General features: G+C 37.5%; 1 long non-coding RNA gene and 1 pseudogene across 1 annotated transcript in view; both read right to left on the reverse strand.

The window, feature by feature from the left end:
• The window catches only part of LOC144242650 (uncharacterized), a 162,752-nt gene that overhangs the window by 92,778 nt on the left and 47,336 nt on the right, over window positions 1-22,638 (reverse strand). The window lies entirely within an intron of this gene.
• On the reverse strand, window positions 3,401-3,500 carry LOC144242762 (U6 spliceosomal RNA; annotated as a pseudogene).

The raw sequence follows: 22,638 nt of genomic DNA on the forward strand, positions 1-22,638 counted from the left end.
GTCATTACCTGCAATTTGACAACAGAAGAGATGATTAAAACGTAGATTGGTCATAACTAAAATAAGAATAGTTACCATATTATAACTTAGGCTAAGAGCATGCACTTTTATAATTTATAATTATAGATACAATCTCTGGATATTAAAATTTGCTATAGTTTGGAACTGTTTCCATGATAACCAATCCAGTAGTTTTACCTACAGCACTCATTCTTCTGTGGCCAGTCAGCTTTGCATGTGGGCAATTGCATATGACAAATAACACTGGGTGATTTCAGGGTCACAGAGAAGACACTGACCTTACTAGTCCCCCCTTACCAACAGAATGTTATTGCTAAGAGCAGTGGTGCTTCTAAGATTCAGCCACTGCAGTGTGGTTCCCAGAAAACCTGAGATAGGACACAAAATCAAGACCTTACATGCCAGCCCTGTAGAGTGAAAAAAGTTTCAGGCAACTTGAATGGGTTTCTCAGGAAAAAGTGGCCCTCAAGTCCTCACCATCTATTTTTTTTTTTTAATGTTTTACTTATTTCTGAGAGAGAGAGAGAGAGAGAGTGTGTGTGAGCAGGGGAGGGTCAGAGAGAGAGGGAGACACAGAATCTGAAGCAGGCTTCAGGCTCTGAGCTAGTGGTCAGCACAGAGCTCAATGCAGGGCTCGAACCCATGAACCATGAGATCATGACCTGAGCCGAAGCTGGATGCTTAACCGACTGAGCCACCCAGGTGCCCCAAATCCTCACCACCTATAATCTATCTACCAAATAAATATTAGACGGATGTGTTGAATCTATTTAGGTGAGATTATTTTTCTTTTCAAAGATTACAAATAAACCAGGAAAAGGAAGGAAGACACAAAAACTGGCAAGACTCTATGAACTAAATACTTTGTAGGCAAATGTCACAAATGCATTGATTGAGCTTATATAGGGCAAGATCCTTGAACTGGGAAGCAGAGAAACTGAACTGTAATTCCAGATCTATCACAAAGTAAAAATAAATGTATCTTCCTAGCCTATCTTCCTAGGCTATGTCAGGATTAGATAATTAATATTAAAGTCAGGCAATAATATAAATAAAGACACTTGTAGTAGTTGATTAGTATACATATTATTAATAAAAAGTTAATATAAACATACAGATATGGAAATACCTAAGTTATTTTATTACATAATATAACTATGCAGCTTTATAATCCGCACAGTACATATTTATAACTAAGGAGATTGTTAGTGGCCCGGAAACTAAAATTAAAAATAATTGTGCAAGAACATTCTAAAAATTCCCTGGTAACGTTCATCAAAATTCTGGGAAATAGGGTTTTTTTTCTTTTCTAATTTATATCCTAGATTCCTATTTCTGAAACCTAATACCATGTATTTTTTTCAGAATCTCATTTCCCAATTAAGCAATCTCAATGTGTATAGTGGTTAAACATCAATAAAATATATATTGCATTCACTTGTGTTCAAATCTGCTTTTAGCCCTGGGGAACACGCAGAAGTAGAATACAACCCTAGCATTGAAGCAGCTTAAAATTTAACTTCATGGGAATTTATAATAAGTTATAGTGTTTTGTTGTTGTTGTTGTTTTTAGGATTAGAAGTGAAGTTAGAGCTGAAATATGGTGTAAGGCAGGATTCCCTATAATCCCCAATGGAAATGAGGCACTGTGGATCACTTATATATTCCTTTTTATCCTCTCATGTTTTAACATCTCCTTTTACCCCTCACATACCTCTACTGACAGTATCACCTTGTTCCTTACCTTTAGCCAAGTGTTTTGGAAGCCAGTTGTTTCCTAAAGTCTTATTTTCATCGCATTGCTTACTCAAGGCAATCACTAACACCAATTACACACAACTGGGTTTTATCTGAAAAATTCTACCTAGAGCTGCTAGTTCACTTGGGGGATGTATAGTCTATTTCCCAAGTTATTACAGGAAAGAGTTTTTCCAAACTTTCTGCCACTACAGTACATGGCCAGGATTTTCCATCTCCAATGTCAGGTTCCTTTCTCTTGCTGCAGGACTGTTATTCCTTGCCATATGCTACAGGTGGTTGTTATAGTAGCACTCTACTTATGTATTAGTGAGGATAAAGGTAAATGCTACTTAAAAAACACAATGCCTTCAAATGATAATCATAAAAACCTCTTTCTCTCTTCCACCAGGGCAAATGGAATCAAAGGACTCTGAAACAGCAGAACCACATGATAGAAGGAACCCAGATCCCTGAGGTGCAACTAGGGAAACTGTCTTTTAATAATAATAATTGTTACTAAACTGTGTGATGAGCAACACAAAATATGCTCAGTGTTTGGTCACTAAGCTTTGAGGACTGTTTGTTGTAACAAGTAGAATTAACCTGACTAATAAACTATCCTTCTTAAAACCCTACCCATTTCATTGAACACTACCATTTATGAACCCAGTTGCTTTAACAGGAAACCGGGGCATCAGTTTGCTTTTACTTATTTCTTATTTCCTTCTTCCAATCTCTCATAAAGACTTTTTGATTCTACCTCCATTAGTAGCATCTTTGAAATGTGTGTATTTCTTTGTACCACCAGTACATGATCTCATTTCCGGTTACCAATATTCTTTCCCAAATTTCACAGCCTTAAAGAACTTTATCCTTCATTTCAACTTCTAGACCCAATAATTCATTTTCCATATGGCATCTTGAGTGGTCTTTTAAGGGTCCAGCCTGGTCATAACATTTCCCTGCTTATTATCTTCCAAAGAATTGTTATTGCCACAGGATACAGTTCTAATTACTTAGATCAATTATTAAGATCTCTCATGGCCTAGCTCCTTATCCTCATCAGCCTCAAACTGCCACATCCCCTTCAATTTTACACACTTTCTTGAAGGTACCATTCTCTCTCATGCTTCTGAGACTTTGCAATCTTTAACTTCTACCTAAAGCTCTTACCATGATTTCATGTCCTCTTCCTCCTTGTTTTTCATTTTAAACTTTGCTTCTTGAAAGTTCTTCTTGACTCCCTAAAATCATTGGATAATGTGCCTCATGTCACAATGTCACAGAACATTGATCTAATCTGTAACCACTGTCTTTTTGTCATTTTCCTTAAACCTTGCATTTCTTACGGTCAGGGACTGGGGCTCAGCATGTGCTCAATACATATTGAATAAGTGAACGATTAACCCTCTCTTTGTGTAAACAGTTACTTGCAGAGAGATCAGTATAATAACAGACTAGAGTCTTTAAAAACTCCAAAGTTTGTAAGAAGTCTTACCTGCTGTTTTAAATGTAAAATATTCCCACAATTTTGCACCTCTTTGATACGTGGAATATATATAGGGCTAATGGCCAAATGTCTAGGGAAAAAAAAGCTAGAAGTTTAATATGACTATTTATATTCTTACATTTCTTCTTTTTAAATATGGAATGCTTCATGAATTTGCAGGTCATCCTTATGTGAGGGCCATGTTAATCTCTATATCGTTTCAATTTTAGTAGATGTGCTACTGAAGCATGCATTATATTATTACATTTCTATTCCACAAGCTAATTATTTTAAAAAGTTTGCTTATTGCCACAAACACTCACAAATATACATAAATGAGAGTGCTGCATTTTTCAAATATAGGTGAAATTTGTAAGACCTGCATGCATATCTAGAAATACATTCACTAGATATAGCCACATAAGCACAATTCCAATCAAGGCAAAAGATTGAACTTAAATTAACAAAAGGCCCTTAGAATCAAAATAAACAAGAAATCTAATTTAATCATACTGCAGTATTCATCGTTTCAGTAGTCTCAACTTTACCCTTGACAATAATCAACACCATTTCTTATGATTTTCTTGTGATTTATCCAAAAAATGTAAACAAACTCATCTAAATGGGCTCATCTAAAAATATTGAGTTCTATTTAATAAATTCCTTTTTATTGGAAACAATTTCTTTGTGCCAAAAAACCCCAAGTGGGTCATTAAAGCAATTATTGTGACTGTGTAATTTTACTGCCCAAATTACCTAAATAAATAGTATTTACTGCAGCAAAACACCAGCTTACTGTCTTTTCACTTACTTTCAAATGGTAAGTAAGAAGAACTGTTCCTGATATTCTCAAATATTCACACTGCTGGTAGACATAATGGTTTGTGATTCATAAGAACTCCATTGCTTCAGTCTCATAGGTGTTATGTGCTTTTATTTTTTTAAGTTTAATTATTCATTTTGAGAGGGAGAGAGAGAGAGAATAAGCAGGGGAGGAGCAGAGAGAGGAGAGAGAGATCCCAAGCAGGCTCTGTGCTGTGAGCTTGGAGCCTGGTGTGGGGCACAAACCCACAAACTGCGAGATCATGACCTGACCCAAAGTCAAGAGTCAGTTGCTTAATCAACTGAACTACCCAGGCTCACCGGGTGTTATGTGCTTTTAAAATATATTCACATTTGTGGTCTTATTTTTTCATATTTTATACTTAATAATGTTATCTTAACTTCATAGTTATTGGAGCTAAGTAACAAGCTGTGCAGTTCTATATCTGGACTTGCATGTAACATTACATTTGCCACCTGTCCTAGAATTGATTCTTAGTCTTTTTAGCATGCATCACTTTTAAAGCATCCATGCTTGTATATGAATCTGCTTATCTTTTAAATTGGACAGGTTCAAAAATTGTCATCTATAGAAAAGAAAAACAAAATTTGACCATTACTGAGGCTAATTTGAAGAAGTTAGGAAAGGGCTTCTTCTCTTTCACTCTAAATATTTTCTTGCCCTACATGAGAAAGGCTCAAATCCCTTTAATCGGGCACGAATCTTCCTTCTATTCCTATACATAAGGTTGAAAATGCAAATGTTTTCAAGGGGAGAAAACTAGTGACATGCACTGTCTGGTATTTAAATAATGGTTATTATCAGTTTCTAATGAGTTTTTAAGAAGGAAAAGGAGAGACAATGAGGCCACTGGACATGGCAGAAAGGAGAGGCCAGGATACCAAAGCCTAACTCCTTCAATTTCAGATATCTGAGATCATTAACTCCTTCTTCTTCAACTATGATTTACCCGCTCCTGACTCTAGCTGATTCACAGCTCATGGAGGAAAAACTTCAGATCATGTGGTTCATTGTTTCCCCCTCAAAACTGAACACATCTTCATTTTTTTTTTAAGAAAAGGTACCCTTTGGATACTACCTACAAATTCAATCATAGCATTTAAGTATGCTAAGTCATTCAAGAATGACTAAAAAAAAGTAATTCTTTATCTAGTTATAGAATTTGTTTATATATATTATAACCTCAAGAAATTCCAGATTTTTTAAAGATATTTTGTTGACGTCAAATGTCTTCAGAATCAAACACATCACACCAAAGTAAAAATCAAAGCCAGGAGAATCATCATTTACTAAGCTTTGGGCATATATACAAAACTATGTATTTTACACAAATAATGCTTTGAGTCCTTACAGAGACCCTATAAAGAAGATGTGACAGTCCCATTTTAAAGATAAACAACAAACCAACACAGTATTAGATCTCAGTTTTGTATGACTCAGAGCCCCTTATGGCTACCTTGACAGAAAGGTTTGTGTCCCACAGATCTGGTGCTGAATAGAAAGTGTCAAGTACAAAACAGAATAAGAACACAGCAAGAAGGATCTGGAAGCTACTCTTGGTCTCCTAGATAAGCACAGTATACACTGTAGACTCAACAAGGGGTGGGTCTATAAACAGTAACACTGAAGTTATGTCCTGATTCTACAACCAAGACTTCAGGATTTCCGTTATGAACTCTGCTAGGGATGGGTGAGCAAATATTTATCTAAATGTGTTTGGAACAGAGAATAAACAAGACCTTAACACCTGATGAGGGTGGTCAGGAAGTTCCTTCCTAGAAGGAATTACCCTCTTCTGAAGAAGTACCTGGAGATGGAGTAGAAGGAAGTAATATCTCAGAGAGAATAAGAGCATATCAAACCATAACTCTGGCCATTCTAGGAGTTTCATAGCAATCTAACTGTTCAAGGAAGAAGCCTTCAAACTTTCTGGGGTCATATTTGGCTCTCTATAAGGTCACTCTCAAGGTTGGACTATGCACTTGAAAACTGGACAGCCCATCGCAGTGTCATATTAGGGGCTATCAACAGCTTTTTACATCTCCACTTGTGGCTTCCTACAGGTATTTAAGTCTCCTTGATGAGAGACCAGGGCCTTTCTCAAGAGTCTACTACTAAAATATAAATTCATGTAGAATGGGTAAAATTCAGACGATCCCTAAACATCTCAGTATAAATTGGTTTGGAACCACACTCACAAGGGTATGCCCCCATCAGAATGAAAAAGACTTAAGTTTTGATTTAGGGGAAGGATGGAAAAGTCTGCAGCAAGGAGCCTTGTCCAGAAGGAGCACTGTGGTCAGAGCAGTGAAAAACTCAAATGCCAGAAATTTGGGAAGATCTCAAGAAATGGAGACGCTTAGCTCTAGAGAGTACTTATAGATGTTATAAACAGTTTAAAAAAAGTGGTTGGGGGCTGGTGCATAAAGACAAAATACAAGAGTCCTCTGTCTTTGCTGCATCTGCATGTACATTTCTTCTTCAACATGAGTGTAAACATTTTTCAGTCCCTTCTGATATAGCAAAGGACACACAAAGCTTCAAAATTCTTGTTGACTTGAAATATATACTTTATTTTTTAATGAATTAAAAAAAATAATTTAACGAAATATGCCTCCTATAGCCCACATCATATTCACAAGGCCAAAACCTATCAAAGTATAACCTGAGCATCATGGTAGGCATTACTCTGTCACCCAATTCTAGTACAGTGAATATTCATCTTCTCCTAATACATTCTAAGAAAAAGAAATCATATAGCATTTGTAATTAAAACAAACATCCTAGAGCCCTGAACCCAGCTAGCATTTAGAGCATTTCATTTGATCAAACATATGATATATAGGGTGAGTCAGCAGACTAACTGAGATCTCATGATCATAACTGTCAAGACAAGGGTGATTCCAAAATAGCAACCCAGGGAAGCCATCCACCAAGGGGAACAATTAAGCCGGAATGACATTCTATTCTGCTGCTGCTTGAAGATTGCATGGCACAGCACTTTACCCTATAATTTCCATCTAGCAGCACGGGTAGTGTGCATAGTCAAGCACTCTGTACTATAGTTTCCTCATCTATCAAGCAACTTTTCAAATAGGCCGTGAAGAAGGAACAACTGGGGAGTGCTGATTCATAAGATGAAACATATTTTGGGATCCTTCATAAGCAGGCAATTAACTACTTTTTTTTCTTCACTTAAAAAAATTCCTGATCTTTGGAAGAGAGTGTAATTAAAACTGCAATTAGTGACTAGGTAATCAGGAGCAAAGAGAATAAAGGGAAACTGGAAAGAGCTATCAGGTTAAATCAGAATCCATCCAAATTCAAAATACAGTCTGTAGTCTAAAAATAAAGGAATTGCCCAATAAATTGTTGGCATGATTCCACATAGCTCTTCTCAAAAGTATGTGTATGGAGGTAAACCTAGAATAATTTTGGAGTTATTTATTATGTTCCAAATGAGGACAAAAATAAGCATTAGTGTCACATTTGTCGAAATAAGCAAAGACCAACCAAATAAAAAAAGCAAAGGCTATTTATTCAGACATAGATACAATGAGAGAATCAGCTATCATTACTTGCATTGTGACAAGACCAGCAGAGGAGGGAGAAAACTTAACAGTGAAAAAAGAAGTCTTCAGGTATGCCCTGACTGGAGGCTGGTGGAATCGAGAGTGTGCAGGCAGCCTAACTAGAATGGGGGAAGGGAGATAAATCCTATGTGATTGGTTAGGAGTATATAATTGGCTTTCTTTGTGTGGTCCTAAATTGGTAGCAGGGACAAAAATTAGGTAATTGATTGGTTACTGGAGGTAGCAATCTGGCTTCCTGCAAGTATGACTTGAAACAGGCTGGCTTCCTGGGTTGTTAACTAGATGAGTGGATGGTTTCCTAGACAAGTTGTTGCAGGTTGTGGGTTAGAATTCTATGTTTTCTTCTCTTTGAGAGCTAACATGCACAGTGGGGAGGGGCAGAGAGAGGAAAGGGAGAATCCCAAGCTGGCTGACAGCCACACTGACAGCATGGAGCCTAATGTGGGGCCCTGAGATCATGACCTGAGCCAAATTTCAGAGTCCAATGCTTAACCAATTCAGTTACTCTAGGGTGCCCCCTAGAGTTCCATTTTATGGATGGCCTGGGTATTCATTTGTAAACTGGGCCTCTCACATACATTTAGATCATCAATTAATAAAATATTTTAAGTTCTATAAAAGTTCAAGCATGATGACTTTATTCTGAGAAACAAATGGTAATAATAATATTAAGGTGGCAACAGAACCTATAATATCTAGTAGGGAATGGACTAAATTTTTTGAGATATGATGCAAACAGTACTTCAAATATTTAGGGAAAAAAGCACATCAAATCAGAGCTCTGTAATTGTAAAAACAAAAGATTGCCCTTTCTATTGCAAAAAGTCTTTTCAATAGTCCATTAGATATTATGGCATGCTGTTTTTGAAGAAATATATTCATCTTTGCCATTTACTCATTTTCAAACAAATCTTATTTAATGCTGATATTAAATCTCATAGTAAGTCAATCCTTACATCCTAGGTGGGATTAATTCTTTATTTCACTCTAGTATGTTTTATTTTATTTCATATCCAATTACAAAAAGTTACAGAAGACTAAGACTGCCTTCTTATGTGGCTCTGAAATGGCTCCAAGTTTCAAAATGGGATTCCCCCAAAGAGTTTGGGCAGAGGCAACATTTGCATAATCATGGTATTCTATCTCAGGTAACCATATGGAAGGGGATTGTGCACATCATTAATTTACTCTCTGAACAACATATAGGAAATACATGCAATGTGCAAGACACTACCTAGTTGCTGGGGTTGTGGAGAAAACTAATATAGATCCTGCCTCAAAGAACTTAGAGTCTGAACAAGGGAGGCAGATTTCTAATCAAAAGTACTAATCAGTCATTCTTCCGCAAAGTCATTTCAGAAGTGTGAGATATAATAAAGATCACAGAGGAGGGTGCTTCAGGTCCCTGGAAGAGGGACATGATAAAATGTCAACAAAACTCTATCTTTTACCACTTGGGCAAAGTCAGGAAGGGCATTTAGGGCAAGAGGACACAGTAACCCAAGGCACGAGCATAAAGTAGCCTCTTTTGAGAAACATTAAGTAGCTAAGAATGGCCAAAAAGAGAGTACATGTTGAAGAGGGGTAAAGGGAAAAGTAAGAGGGTTAGTAAGAACCAGATTATGGAATGTAAGGATGTCTTATCAAGGACTTCACACCTAATCTTGTAGGCAATGAGGAGCCTTGGAAAATTTTAAGGAGGGTTATATTTTTATGAAATAGCTTTTAGAAAGATACATCCACTGCTGATAGACATATACTTGTTCGAGAGTAATTGTGCTTCCTTGGTGCTCTTGTAGTCACTCAAAGGAGAAGTCTAATATTCTGATAAGAACATTTACAATGAAACCTCTTGATCAGAACCAATTTGTATAGCAGAAATGAGATGCCTAACAACTCTGAGGACAAAATTGACTTGGGACAGGGGAGAAGAAACTTGAGTCCCAAAGAAATGTAGAAAACTAGTGTAAGAAAAGACTTTAGAGATCATCTACCCCAACCTCTTCTTTTACATAGACAAGATGTCAAGTTAGAAATTTTGTTGGAAGATATGACAGACAGGATGCACCAAAGTGACTTACCAGACTATAGTGCACATTTTCAAAGGAAAAAGTAGAATTATAAGATATAAGGGAATGAGAGAATTCAGTCATTGGAGACTGAATGAGGGAATGTGATGAACACTTCTTTGGAAGGAGGTGTTTCTTTGCTGTGAATCCCAGCCTCTAGGGGTATCAGTGGAAAGTATCTGTCCCTACTGCAGGCTTAGCTAATGGACAGCAGGGTAACCTCTCTGAGCTGAGGGATATATCAGGTGCTGATGAAGAAGTGCAGTGGACTGGTGTCTGGCCATGGGCTGGAAAAGCGAAGAGCAGGAGACAGTTGGCTAGCAGCGTGGATAGCAGGAACAAAGGTGAGGTAGTAAAATTGGGGGTGTGTACTCCCAGTATTAACCAGGACAGAGTTTGCATAATTGCTTCTTACTGACCAAATGTAGGCCAAGCACAAGACAGCAGTCAAGTAGGTGGTCTTAGTTCTCATCTAAGAAGGCATTCACAGAGGCAAACAGACTTCAGCAAGGTATCCAAGGGATTTTTGTCAGAATGGGAAAGATCACCACATCAAAGGAACTGTAGCTAGATGTCCCCAGTAATAATGGGGAGTCCCTGGGCATAGAGAGTTGTCAGATTTAGCACATAAAAATACAAGGTACCAGGTATATTTGAATTTCGGAAAAACAACAATATTTTAGTAAAGGCAGGTCTGACATATTGCATGGACCATAGGGAACTAAACATCTGCTGTTTATCTGGAATTACAATTTGGCTGTGAATCCTCTACTTTATCTGGAAACCTTATTGGGAAAGCCACGTCACCACTGAACAGTGGCCAAACTCGGAGAACAAAAAACTACCACATGGCCATACCAGCCACATAAGAACTTTTCTGGTCCCTTCACCATTCCTTCTTCACTAAGATTCAACCTTGGAGGGTTTGAATTGCAAGTCTGGGGAGAAGAATCAAGGAAAGAAAGAAGAATCTTCTCAGATCTTTATTCCCCCCTCTGCAGCAACCTCAGCTGCGGGAGCAAGTAAAGGAATTGCAACTGTGAATGCATTTGATTGTTCTGTGTGCTGCACATTCTGAGTTCAGGGATAAGTATGTTTTGTGACTCTACCTGACTGCAGAACATTGGATTAAAAGATGAGAAAAGGTATGGGTCTGCCTGAGACTTCCTCTAGATTAAGGAGGATAAGTAGCTCCTTATCTCCTCAACAAAGTAATTGGGGTAATGAAAAAAGAAAACTAATTTGTGCTCTGATTGCATGTGTCAGCCTTCAATAGGCAGTTATGTGCAATCAAGTTATGTGCACTTCCATATACTGGTTATGTGCAAACAGTGAACAGAAGCCTAAAGAGATCTAATGACTGCTCTGACAGCAAACTGCTAGAGGTGGATGAATGTGTGGAGGAGCCCAAGGTTCTCACATGTGCCCTGCAACTCTTCCCCGTGGTGATTCTGTCATTCTCTGCCAGCACGGAACCATCTACTCCTCCCCCATAAGGGAAGGAGTAGTTTCCAGGAACTACAGAAATCATAACTTCTCAAGTTGATTCAAAAATATTCAAACTATTATCATTTGAAATCTCTCTAGACAGACTTGCATGAAAGCTCAAAATAAACTTACAAGCTACATGAACTGAGAATATAAAACCATCTCTTGCTTGCCTTTAACCAGGGCTCTACCTTGATGTGCTTACCAAAAGGAGAAGCCCTTCACCAGTGGGTGTAGAAAGTGAAACAGCACAAGAAAGTAGTTTATTCTCCTGAGCACTTAGTGATAGCTATTTTTCAGAGATGCGGTCACACTCTCTAGGGAAATATGAGCCAATGAATGTCACACCAATTACGGTGAAGACCTAGCAAATTGGGGTCAGTGACAGGGAAGGAGATCAGGAAAACAGACAGAGATATTGAAAGAATGGATACACACTGTATTAGTTTCCTGTGGCTGCTCTAACAAATTATCACAAATTTAGTGGCTTAAAACAACAAAAATTATTATGTTATAGTTCTGAAGATCAGACTCCCACATGGGTATCACTGAGCTAAAATTAAGGTGTCGAGGATGTGATCTGTACTCCTCTGGTGAAATCATTTCCTTGCCTTTTCTAGATTTAGAAGCCACAGACATTTCTTGGACTGTGGCCCCTTTTTCCACCAAAAGTCAGCAACAGTGTCACATTTCTTCATCTACTTTTATTTCCACCTCTCCTTTACTGACTCTCACTCTCTGCCACCTCTTTCACTGATAAAGATCCTTGTGATTACTTTAGGCTCACAGACATCATCCAGGATAATCTTCCTATTTCAAGAGCCTTAACTTAATCACAGCTGCAAAGTCTCTTTTAGATAAAAGAAATATACACACTTGTTATGAGGATTCAGGATATAGATATTTTTGAGGACCATCATTCTATTAATGTGCTCTCTCAGCTTTACTTTTTGGGCAAATTCTGAATTTTGAAATGAGAGTCAGGAATGGCTACACTCGCTGGGATTTCTCTCTTCTTTACCTCTTCTAATGAAGTCATTTATCAGCCCAATTTTGTTAACTCAAGAACTCCTCGCTTTATGATTAGTTTCTGCCATCTTGCCAAACTTGGCATCTGTTTAACATTTACCTTTCAGTGGCACTTTATATCACTCCTTAATCTGGCTGCTTTCTTCTCCCTATGACTATACCTTCCCGCTCCTCCTGGGGACCACTGTTCTGCTTTTCCAACTGTGTTGTTCTGCTAGGGATACCAATCTAAAATCCCCTATCCCATAGCTGTAAGTACTGACTTATGGTCCAAGGGTAGAGAAATAAAATCCCTTTGGAGATCTGTATACTGGTGAAGTAGGGACATGTAAACCCACTCTTAACCACTCACAGTAAAAGACAAAATGACCTCCAGAAGAACCTGTGTTGTGTCTCTCAGCAGAATGAAGAAACTAGTCTGCTATAAGAAAAGAATAAGTGGAGACTCAGTGGAGGACGATGATTTTAATCATTTGCAGCAGGAATATTCTTTATTAGTATAGTCCTGTTCTGAGCTAAATGTCACACTTAACAGCATCCCACTAAATTCTCAGAACAACCCTGAGATGGCATAATACTTATCTCTATTTTACACATAAAGAAACTGAGGCAAGGATTGGCAAGGATAAGTAACCTGCCAAAGTTCATATTGGTAGTGTGAAAAGAGAGTTGTAATTTAACCCCAGTCCCTGCATCAAAAGCCTCGTCTCCCAACCACAACACAAAAGGCTGCCTCCTTTTTCTCCCCTGCAGTGAGACAGCACACTATGCCAGCCAAGATGAGTCTCCCTGGCACTCTTAGAGTATGTTGTGCTCAGTTTGCACATGCTGTTTCTTCCATCCTGCTGGATAATCACCACCATGCTGAAGACAGAAAATGGTAACTGGATAAACCCTTCAAAGAAGGAATATTCAGCATTCATTGCTTATTACATTAGCTGCTGCTCTTAAGAAAATATATATTTAGACCACAAATTAATGATTGAAACTCATAATGCCTGATGTCTTGTACCTCAAACCCACAATTGTGCATTGTAAGCTTTCTTCAATTTGTTTTCAGCAAAACGTTCCAACTTCACTGTGATGTGCTATATTTGATGGTCTAAAGTTAATAATGGGATCTCAGAGAATATGTAAAAAATAAACATGCAGCTTTCCAATCTTTTCAGAGCCTTAGGGGAAGTCAACCATTCCAAGAAAGTTACCAGGCTACTGTCAAGAGGAATCAAGGGATATGTTCCAGACTTGGGACAGGATGAGTAGGGGTGGTAGGAGAGGCAGAAAAAGGAGGTACCTCTCTGTGTTCATAGTTTTATGGTAGGCTGAATTCAGCATAAATATCTCTACCTTATAGATATTTTCCTTGAATCCCCAGTCCAGACTGGTTCTCCAATTATGTACTCTCTTAGCAAGCTGTGCTTCCCCTTTGTAGGACTTACATAATTCATAGATCAATTATTCATTTGTTTTCTGTGTACCACCAGATTTGACCACAAGCTCCATTTGCTACTGTGGTTGTGCACATCCCCAGAACCTAAGTAGACAGCTCTGTACTTGTTAAAGGAAAAGAGAAAGGGACAAAGCAAGAATGTTGACTCATACAGGTGCTGATATAGGACAGTGGATAAAGACCATTTTCCATGAGGCCTGTGGGTGTCGATAGCGACAGAGAGATTTTGATTTGATTCTCTGCTTTGGCTTTATATCAGTAGTCTATATGCTGTCATTTCACTTTATCTTCAATAAAACTTCTCACAGCATCCAATGGATAGACAATTTTGATCTAATTACTATTTCATACTTCACCTTCAATCCCTATTATTGGTTGTAACACCATTACTGAACATGCTAGAATCAGTTTAGTACACAGTATGAGATGATGTTTTACTCTGGCATTTGAGGATTTGCTGCCATTTCTCTCTGGGTTCCAAGTCCAACTCTTAGTTTTAGAATAAAAGTATATTCTTTCCCATTAATAGAAATTGGAGCTGGGCTTTACCCTAGACATGATTATTTGTCCCTAAACATTTTTTCTTGGCATTACTCTTCTACAACTGTCCTCTGTGATCTAATACTTGGTCCTCCAATCAATACATGCTCTTCATCTCTTGGAGCTACTCTTCTTGAGTACTCTCAACTCCATCATGTTTCTAAGCAAGTTTTTTATTTTTTAGTACTTTTTCACTTGTTTCATGATTTATTCACGAGCCTTTCTGACTATTCCTCCTTCTCTTTGCCTCTTCCCTGTCTATCTTTGCCAATTCTTATAAAATCAGTATGCCCAGACTTCACATTTGCCCCAGGCATACAAATGCTCATCTACAAAGTTCATGGTAAGTCAGGGGAGACAAGCATTTAAATGATCAAGTGAAGAGCCAGATTCAGGAAGCCAAGCATGCCAGACCAGAGGCCATGTAAACAAAAATGAAAACAATAAGGATGAGCCTATGAAGAGAAAAGAACAAGTCAAGGAGTCAATTGTCCATGAAACAGTCAACAGGAAGAAAGCTGGAGAGGAAGATAGATGGTAAAAAGTCCTAGTAAACTAGCCACTAAAGAGAACATGCCCAGGCACTGTGATTGAAGGGGCCAGAGAGCAATGGAAGTTCAACAAGTTCACCACAAGAAGAGTCTCTGGTGCTGAAGCCTCTTTTTCCTCAGGCTTGGGTGCCTGCAGATCTTCTTGCTCCCACTCAGAGCCAGCTTTGGGCTAATCTGTCCTGATTAGCATCTGGCTAATCTGGCATGCCAGTGCCCTTTAGGAACAGATCCAATGCTCCCAAGAGCGGAAGAAGGAATATTCGACGACGCTGACTTAATATTTTCCCCACTTTGTTAAACTCAGTTAAGAATGGAGAGAAGGATTATGATTTTGAATATGACTGCACTAGAAAAACCAGCATATTTTTAATCTCCCTTCAAATAGAAACCATCCCCTCCTAACCCCTTGTCCAAATCAAGCTGTGATATCATTAAGAACATTGTCCTGCAGACACAGCTCCCATCTCCAAAGGCCTAATTCTATTTACCTCTCATTATTTCTTCAAGAACACCATGGTGATATTTTCAAGGTGTTATGAAAAGATCAAGGGAATTTAACTTCGTATCATATTTCTCAGGGTATACCCTACAATATTCCCTTTTTCTTTTTAAAAAAAATTTTTAACATTTATTTATTATTTAGAAACAGAGACAGAGCATGAGTGGAGGAGGGGCAGAGAGAGAGGGAGACACAGAATGGAAGCAGGCTCCAGGCTCTGAGCTGTCAGCACAGAGCCCGACGCAGGGCTCGAACCCACAAACTGTGAGATCATGACCTGAGGCGAAGTCGGACGCTTAGCTGACTGAGCCACCCAAGTGCCCCAATATTTCCCTATTTCTAATGTAAGGATTTTTAATCAAATTTTTGATGCATTTGTTTTAAACCATTTGCATTGTAAAATAAAACATATTACAACAAAGGGCACAAAAAATGTATAGCTCAATGAAGCGTCACAAAACAAACTAGACAAACACCATCCAGGTCAAGAAACAGTGATGATACCCTAAAGCCCCTTCTTTATCATTACTACTCTCTCACACTCCTCTGACAAAAAAGTTCGCTTGGGGTGCCTGGGTAGCTCAGTCAGTTAAGTGTCTGACTACAGCTCAGGTCATGATCACAGTTTATGGGTTTGAGCCCTGCATTGGGCTCTGTGGTGACAGCTCAGAGCCTGGAACCTGCTTCAGATTCTGTGTTTCCCTCTCAGTGTGTCTCTTCCCTGCTCTCAATCTGTCTCTCTCTCAAAAATAAACAAACACTTAAAAAATTTAAAAAAAGAAAAATAAAAAAGTTTGCTAGCCCCTACTATATAGTACTCTACCATTAGATACACAAAATTATTAAATGGTACTATTATTGGCAAAACATGCATGTTGTTTTTATGTTGAGGATATTACAAATAAAGCCGTGTAAGCATCTGTATACTTATATCATGGGGTATTTGCTACTTTTGGGTATAGATTCAGATGAGTGCCTATTTAGTGAATAATACCAAAAAGGTTTTTTAAGTGGTTGGGCCAATTAACAGTTCCATCAAGTGTGTGTGAGAGAATCAGTTTTGTTTTGTTTCTATTATTAGGATACCTTCTTTCATAAAGTACCCATTTCAGATCTGACCCAATTTTTCTTATGTTCTCTCTTCCTTATTGATTTGTAGATTTTATATAATTTGGATTCACACCCTTCCACAGTTATATGTTTTGTAAATATCTTTCCTTTGGTGGCTTACCTTTTACTTTTTTTAAATTTTTTATTATTTTTATTTATTTCTAGGAGAGAGAGAGAGACAGCGTGAGCAGGGGAAGGTCAGAGAGAGAGGGAGACACAGACTGAAACAGGCTCCAGGCTCCGAGCTGGCAGTCAGCACAGAGCCCGATGCGGAGCTCGAACCCACGAACCACGAACCGCGAGATCATGACCTAAGCGAAAGTCGGACGCTTGAAAGACTAAGCCACCCAGGCGCCCCTACCTTTTACTTTTCTTAAGAGATGTTCTTCATGTGGTTACACTCAATCTTTTCCTTCAGTAACATGCTTTCTTTAGACTATAAAAATTTTTTCTGTGCCCCAATCATGATAGTACATGATAATATTCTCTACCTTTTTGAAGTCTTGTTTAAACTTAAATATTTAAAACTATAATCCACTTGACACTAATTTTTGTATCAGTGTGAGGTAGAAATCAAGGTTCATTTAAGTAAACACGTGTATCTCACTGTTCTAGTGATATTTATTCAGACTATATTCCCTCCACATCTCTATTGGGCTAACTTGATTTTAAATCAAACATTCATATATACAAGAATTTGACAGCAAACAGGCAGAATCTACTGAAGTTAAATGTGTTCATATATTATGATCTAGTAATTACACTCATAGGTATATAACCAATAATAAAGCATATATATTTATAAAAGTCATGTATAGAAATATTTCAAAACAGCATTGTTTTTAATAGGCCCAAACTAGAAACAAGCTAAGTAATCACCAACGGTAGAATGAATAAATACATTGTATGAATTTATTCAGCATAAATATCCATACAATGAAAATAGTAAACAGCAATAAAAATGATGAACTGCAGTTACATATTTCAGGAACAAATCTTATGAATATAATGTTGGGCAAAAAAAAGTCAAAAGAAAAATATATAACGTATAATTCCTTTAAGATATAAAAATAAGCAAAATTAATCTGTTTTAAAAATGTTAAAAACTACCTTTGGGAGAATATAGTAGATAGTGATGAATGGGAAGAACAGCAGGAACTTTGAATTACTGATAATGTTCCCTCTTTTTTTTTTTTTACTGCATTGTTTTTATATGGTTCATTTTGTGAATTCATTAATCAGAACACTTACAACTTGCACATTATTTTTCTGTACCTATGCTATATTAGAGTAAAAAGTATGATTTCAAAGAGTCAATAAGGTAAAACCCCATGTATATGTCAATGTGACATGTTATCGGTTTTGAAGAAAATGGAAACACTTTGTGATACAGATGAAAGGAAGAAAGAAAGTATTCAGGAGAAAATGCTTTTGTTGTGGCTCTGTCATTAACTAGTTAGCAAACTTAAAAAAAAAAAAAGCCCCTTGACCTCTGTGGATTATTGTTTTCTCATCTGAAGAATGAAAGGCATTGGCCCCTCAATAGTCACTTCTAGAAAATCTGTTCTGAAATTACATTTACCTGGATAACTAGAACAGAGCTACACACTGCCTTTATGCCTGTCTTCACAGGGACTCTAATTTTTATTTCTTTTTCTTGTGCAATCTCTGTTGGTTTTATTGTTCGCCTATCTCTATGGATTTTTCCCATAATAGCTTTCATCTTGGAATAATCATAAGATAGTTAAAAAAAAAAAAAAGAAAGAAAGAAAGCAAAATCACTTCAGTGTTTCTCAGAGGGCCATCTGGTTGCATTCACAACTATGGCAAGAGGAGGCTTTCTCTATCTTATTAATTCAGTGCATGTCTTTCTTTGAGAAGTTAAATGGTCATATTCAGTTCCAACTTTCCTGTCAACACTTATGCGGAACATGTGGCCCTTTTAAGTTGTAGCGCATGCCCATCCCTTCACAATTTCTTAATGATGGTCCAGGGTTTGGTAGGCTAGAGGATACCTTTCATGCACATCAAAACAAACACCCAGACAGCAATCTTCTCTATTTATCACCATGATTTAGAGCTGCGCATCCACTTAAACTCTTAGATTAATATCTGTCCTCATGCCCTTATAACCTGCTTTGGAAATGCAGTAACTTTCTAAATATGTCATGGCCCCCAATTTCTTTTTATCCTAATCCATTTTGTACATGCTAGCACATTCATCTTCTCAAAATGCAACTTTCAAAACTGTCCAGTAGCTTCTGATTTTTCACTTTATATAGACATTTTAAAACTTTAGCAAGCTGAAGAATCACAGTGGGGTAGGTACTGTTTTAAAAGGCAGATTCCATGCCCCCTACTTGAGATATTGTCAATCAAGAGTGAACCCCCAAATTTACACCTGTTTGCCTGTCCAACTTGGGGAAAGATGGGGAACCCAGAACCATTTCAGGCATTTTTACAGATGTTTCTCTACTCACTGAAAATGGAGAAAGGACATGTAAAAATAAACTCTGTGCTTTGGCCAAATACCCTATAGCAGTGAATTTGGGCACTGCCAAGAAACCATTTTCCTTAGCAGGTTCCTCTAGATAACTTTAGAACTTGCCCTCAGCTACTGCAATATAACTTAACCTGACTTGGAAAATAGAGGTTAAAAAAAGCTAAAGGCAACAAGGAATATGATGGGGTGGGGTTGTTTCATAGACTTCTTAGAGGATGGGGTAGGAAAACTTTGGATGATTTCCCCAAAAGTCAGAGCAAGCAGCCAAGCAGCTGCTGGAGCTGTTCGTAGCCCCTTCAGAAGAGTTTGTCAGGAAGACTCAAGAATTGATTTGACACCATTGGAGGAGATAAGAAATCCTCAGAATTCTATGTGAGCTGTCACTGTAGCTCTTGAAATAATGGAGCAATGAATGGAAGTCCCATGTAGACATCAGCAAAGAGACACTCTGAAAAGAATGTTTTGTTGTTTGGAGATGTCCATTCCTTCATCTCCATGCAAGGAAATCACTTATAATGGAATACACACATTATCATTTCATATGGAACAGTTAAGAGGACAGATGGACAAAAGTGTATTTTCATATAAGCCCAATGAGAAGGGAGAACCTGATTTCACACAAAGAAATATGGTGGGAATGGAAATAACCAAGATACGTCAGACTATTCTGTCCACACCACCCATTCCTATTTCCTCTCCCCCACCTACTTAATACTGCAACCAAACCAAAATGTAATTTGTTCTTGTTCTGCATATGTTTTCTATTTCATTCCTTCATATATTTACATAGGCTCTTCTGCCTGGAACTCCAAACTAAGTGCCTACTCATCCTTTAGAACCCAGCTCAAGCTCCATTCCCAATCCAGCTCTCTCCGACCTACTAGAAATAATTGATCACTTCATTGTTTTCCTCTGCTAGCATCTTACCATTTACAAACTTTTATTGTGATACATACATCACTAAACTAGAATCATTTGTTTTCCCCACCAGACTGACTCCTGAGGATAGTGTCTTTATAATCCTTTATAAACACTTATAAAAACACTTAAAAATACAGCATGATCTATTTGTTGAATTAAGTAGAAGTGAAACAGTTGATAGAGGTAGCAAGTTCATTGTGAAACATCCAAACAGTAGTCAGGTGCTCAGTTCTAGCTAAAAGAGTAATCCTGCAGAGAAACATGAATATTGTATTCTCTATGCTGGCTAAGAAAGGGAACATATAGGATGGTTTTCAAAACCTGACTATACAGTTAATGGATTATTGTACAAATGACACTGTGAGTTCACTTAAATTGGCCAGAGAATAAAAACTAAAGGGTAAATTAAGAGCATCAATCAATGTGACTATTTTGATTGTTTGTGCCACTAAAATAAAAGATACATTTAAACAGAAAGGATAAATTGTTAAAGCTTTCATTTTAAGATAATAATAGCTAATGTATATTGATCACTTAGAATAAACTAAACACATGCTAAATATTTCACATGCCTTATCTCATTTAATAAGCTGATAGTATAGGTATTGTTACTATCTTCTTTTGGGGAAAACTGAGGCATAGCATGCTGGCACAACTCACACAAGATCATCCAGCTGAAGAAAGCACAGTTGAAGTTTGCAACCACAAAATGTCATTAAAAGCTATACCCAGAGGGTGCCTGGGTGGCTCAGTCAGTTGGGCTTCAGACTTCAGCTCAGGTCATGATCTCATAGTTCATGGGTTCAAGCCCCACATTGACGTCTGTACTGATGATAGCTTAGAGCCTAGAGCCTGCTTCTGATTCTGTGTCCCTCTCTCCTTCTCACACTATTCTCTGTCTCTCAAAAATGAATAATAAACATTAAAAAATTTTTAAAAGCTGTACCCAAAATAATCATATCTTACAGCATATCAAGGATGAGGTTATTATGAAGGTAAGGTATAGGGGCGCCTGGGTGGCTTAGTCGGTTAAGCATCCGACTTTCGCTTAGGTCATGATCTAGTGGTTCATGGGTTCTAGTTCATGATCTCACTGTTTGTGGGTTCGAGCCCCGCGTCAGGCTCTGTGCTGACTACCAGCTCAGAGCCTGGAGCCTATTTCAGAGTCTGTGTCTCCCTCTCTCTCTGACCCTCCCCTGCTCATGCTGTCTCTCTCTCTCTCTCTCTCCTAGAAATAAATAAAAATATTAAAATAAAAAAAAGAAGGTAAGGTACAATGAAAATTATGAAATTTTTTTCACTCAAATTAATTTTTTATTATTAAACTCTTTTAAAACTCATTAGTAGGTATAAATGAAATTATTTTTTCTGATGTCTTTGCTCATTAAAAACTAATTTTGTTGATTTTTTTCAAATATATATTTATATTTAAAGGCCAGATGCCAGAGTTCACTGTTACATTGCCAATTTTAAGAGCTATCTCCATTGTAACTGATCTTATAAGAAAATTCCTTCATGTCATTTGGGAAAACCTATAAAAAAGCCCTTCTGGCTGGTACATTATGACCACATCTACAGAACCAAAATAACACGTATCTATACATACCCTCCCAAAGAAAACAGAAAAGAATATGGAGTTCCTCCAAGCCCTTGGGCTTCAATAGATTTTCTCAAGCTAAAGGAAATGGAAAAGTGTTACAGAAAAAAAATGGGCTTGCCATTGTTTGTGGCATTTACTAAGCAAGAGCCCCAAGTCAGAGACTGTAAATGAGCTGACTCCTGTTAATATGAACATTCATCTAACAGTGCCAAACTCACACACTTGAATTCCCGTAACTGAACTTCCTCAGTTTGGATAATGCAACGGATCCATTCCTTCCCACATTTTCATGAAGAAATCTAGTTGATATTCACTGACTGAACTGAAAATAAATTCTCTTGCTCACTAACTCTAAATGACTAGGAGATTTCACAGTATCACATTACTAGTCAAATTTCATTAATCCTTATAAGAGAAGTTAACATTGAAGCTAAAATCTTATAGTGGCAACACTAATAAAAATGACTGATAAAGGCAAATGTTTTATAAACCTAGTCAATTTGCTCAATTCTACATGCAATTATAGATTTAAAATCATTCATAAGTAATTATTTGGTAGTGTTTCTGTTGACAGTTATGGGAGGTATTTTTTCTGTTACATTTTCATTTTGATAAAATTTCAAATTTGGAGAATAGTTGTAAGTATAGTACAAGGGACTCCTATACTGTCCCCAAAGTCACTAATTGTTTATAATCTACCCCCACGTATTTTTTCATTTGGTTAAATGCAAGTAGAACATTGGAAGTCTTCACTTTTAATAAAGAAGATGTTTGTTCCTTGAACCCTCTTTTCAAGTCTATATCTGATTAAGTATAATGACTGCCTCACTTTATCTAACTCCTGCAATGAGATGACCCCTAAACAAGCATGGTCATTCAAGTCCTCCCCCACTCAGTCACTCAGCTATAATTGCACCTGGCATCTGATCTTCCTCACTTAGTAATAAGCTAACCACCTCACATTCACTTTTAAAACAGAACACAATGTCTCTACTTCCCCATCTAACCCCCAACTGCATACTCTATCTATCTTGATTGGTAGCACAGTAATTAAAACAGTCTAAATTACAGTCATCAATTTGGTGAGACTTGACAGCTCTATATCTTTCATATTCCATGTCTTTCTGAGAATCAAAATTCCTTCCCCTTATATTTACAATTTTCTCTCCATCACCACCCTCAGTCTCAGAT

Source organism: Crocuta crocuta, unplaced genomic scaffold (assembly GCF_008692635.1).
Source record: "Crocuta crocuta isolate KB4526 unplaced genomic scaffold, BGI_CrCroc_1.0 scaffold36, whole genome shotgun sequence".
NCBI classification, from domain to species: Eukaryota; Metazoa; Chordata; class Mammalia; order Carnivora; family Hyaenidae; genus Crocuta; species Crocuta crocuta.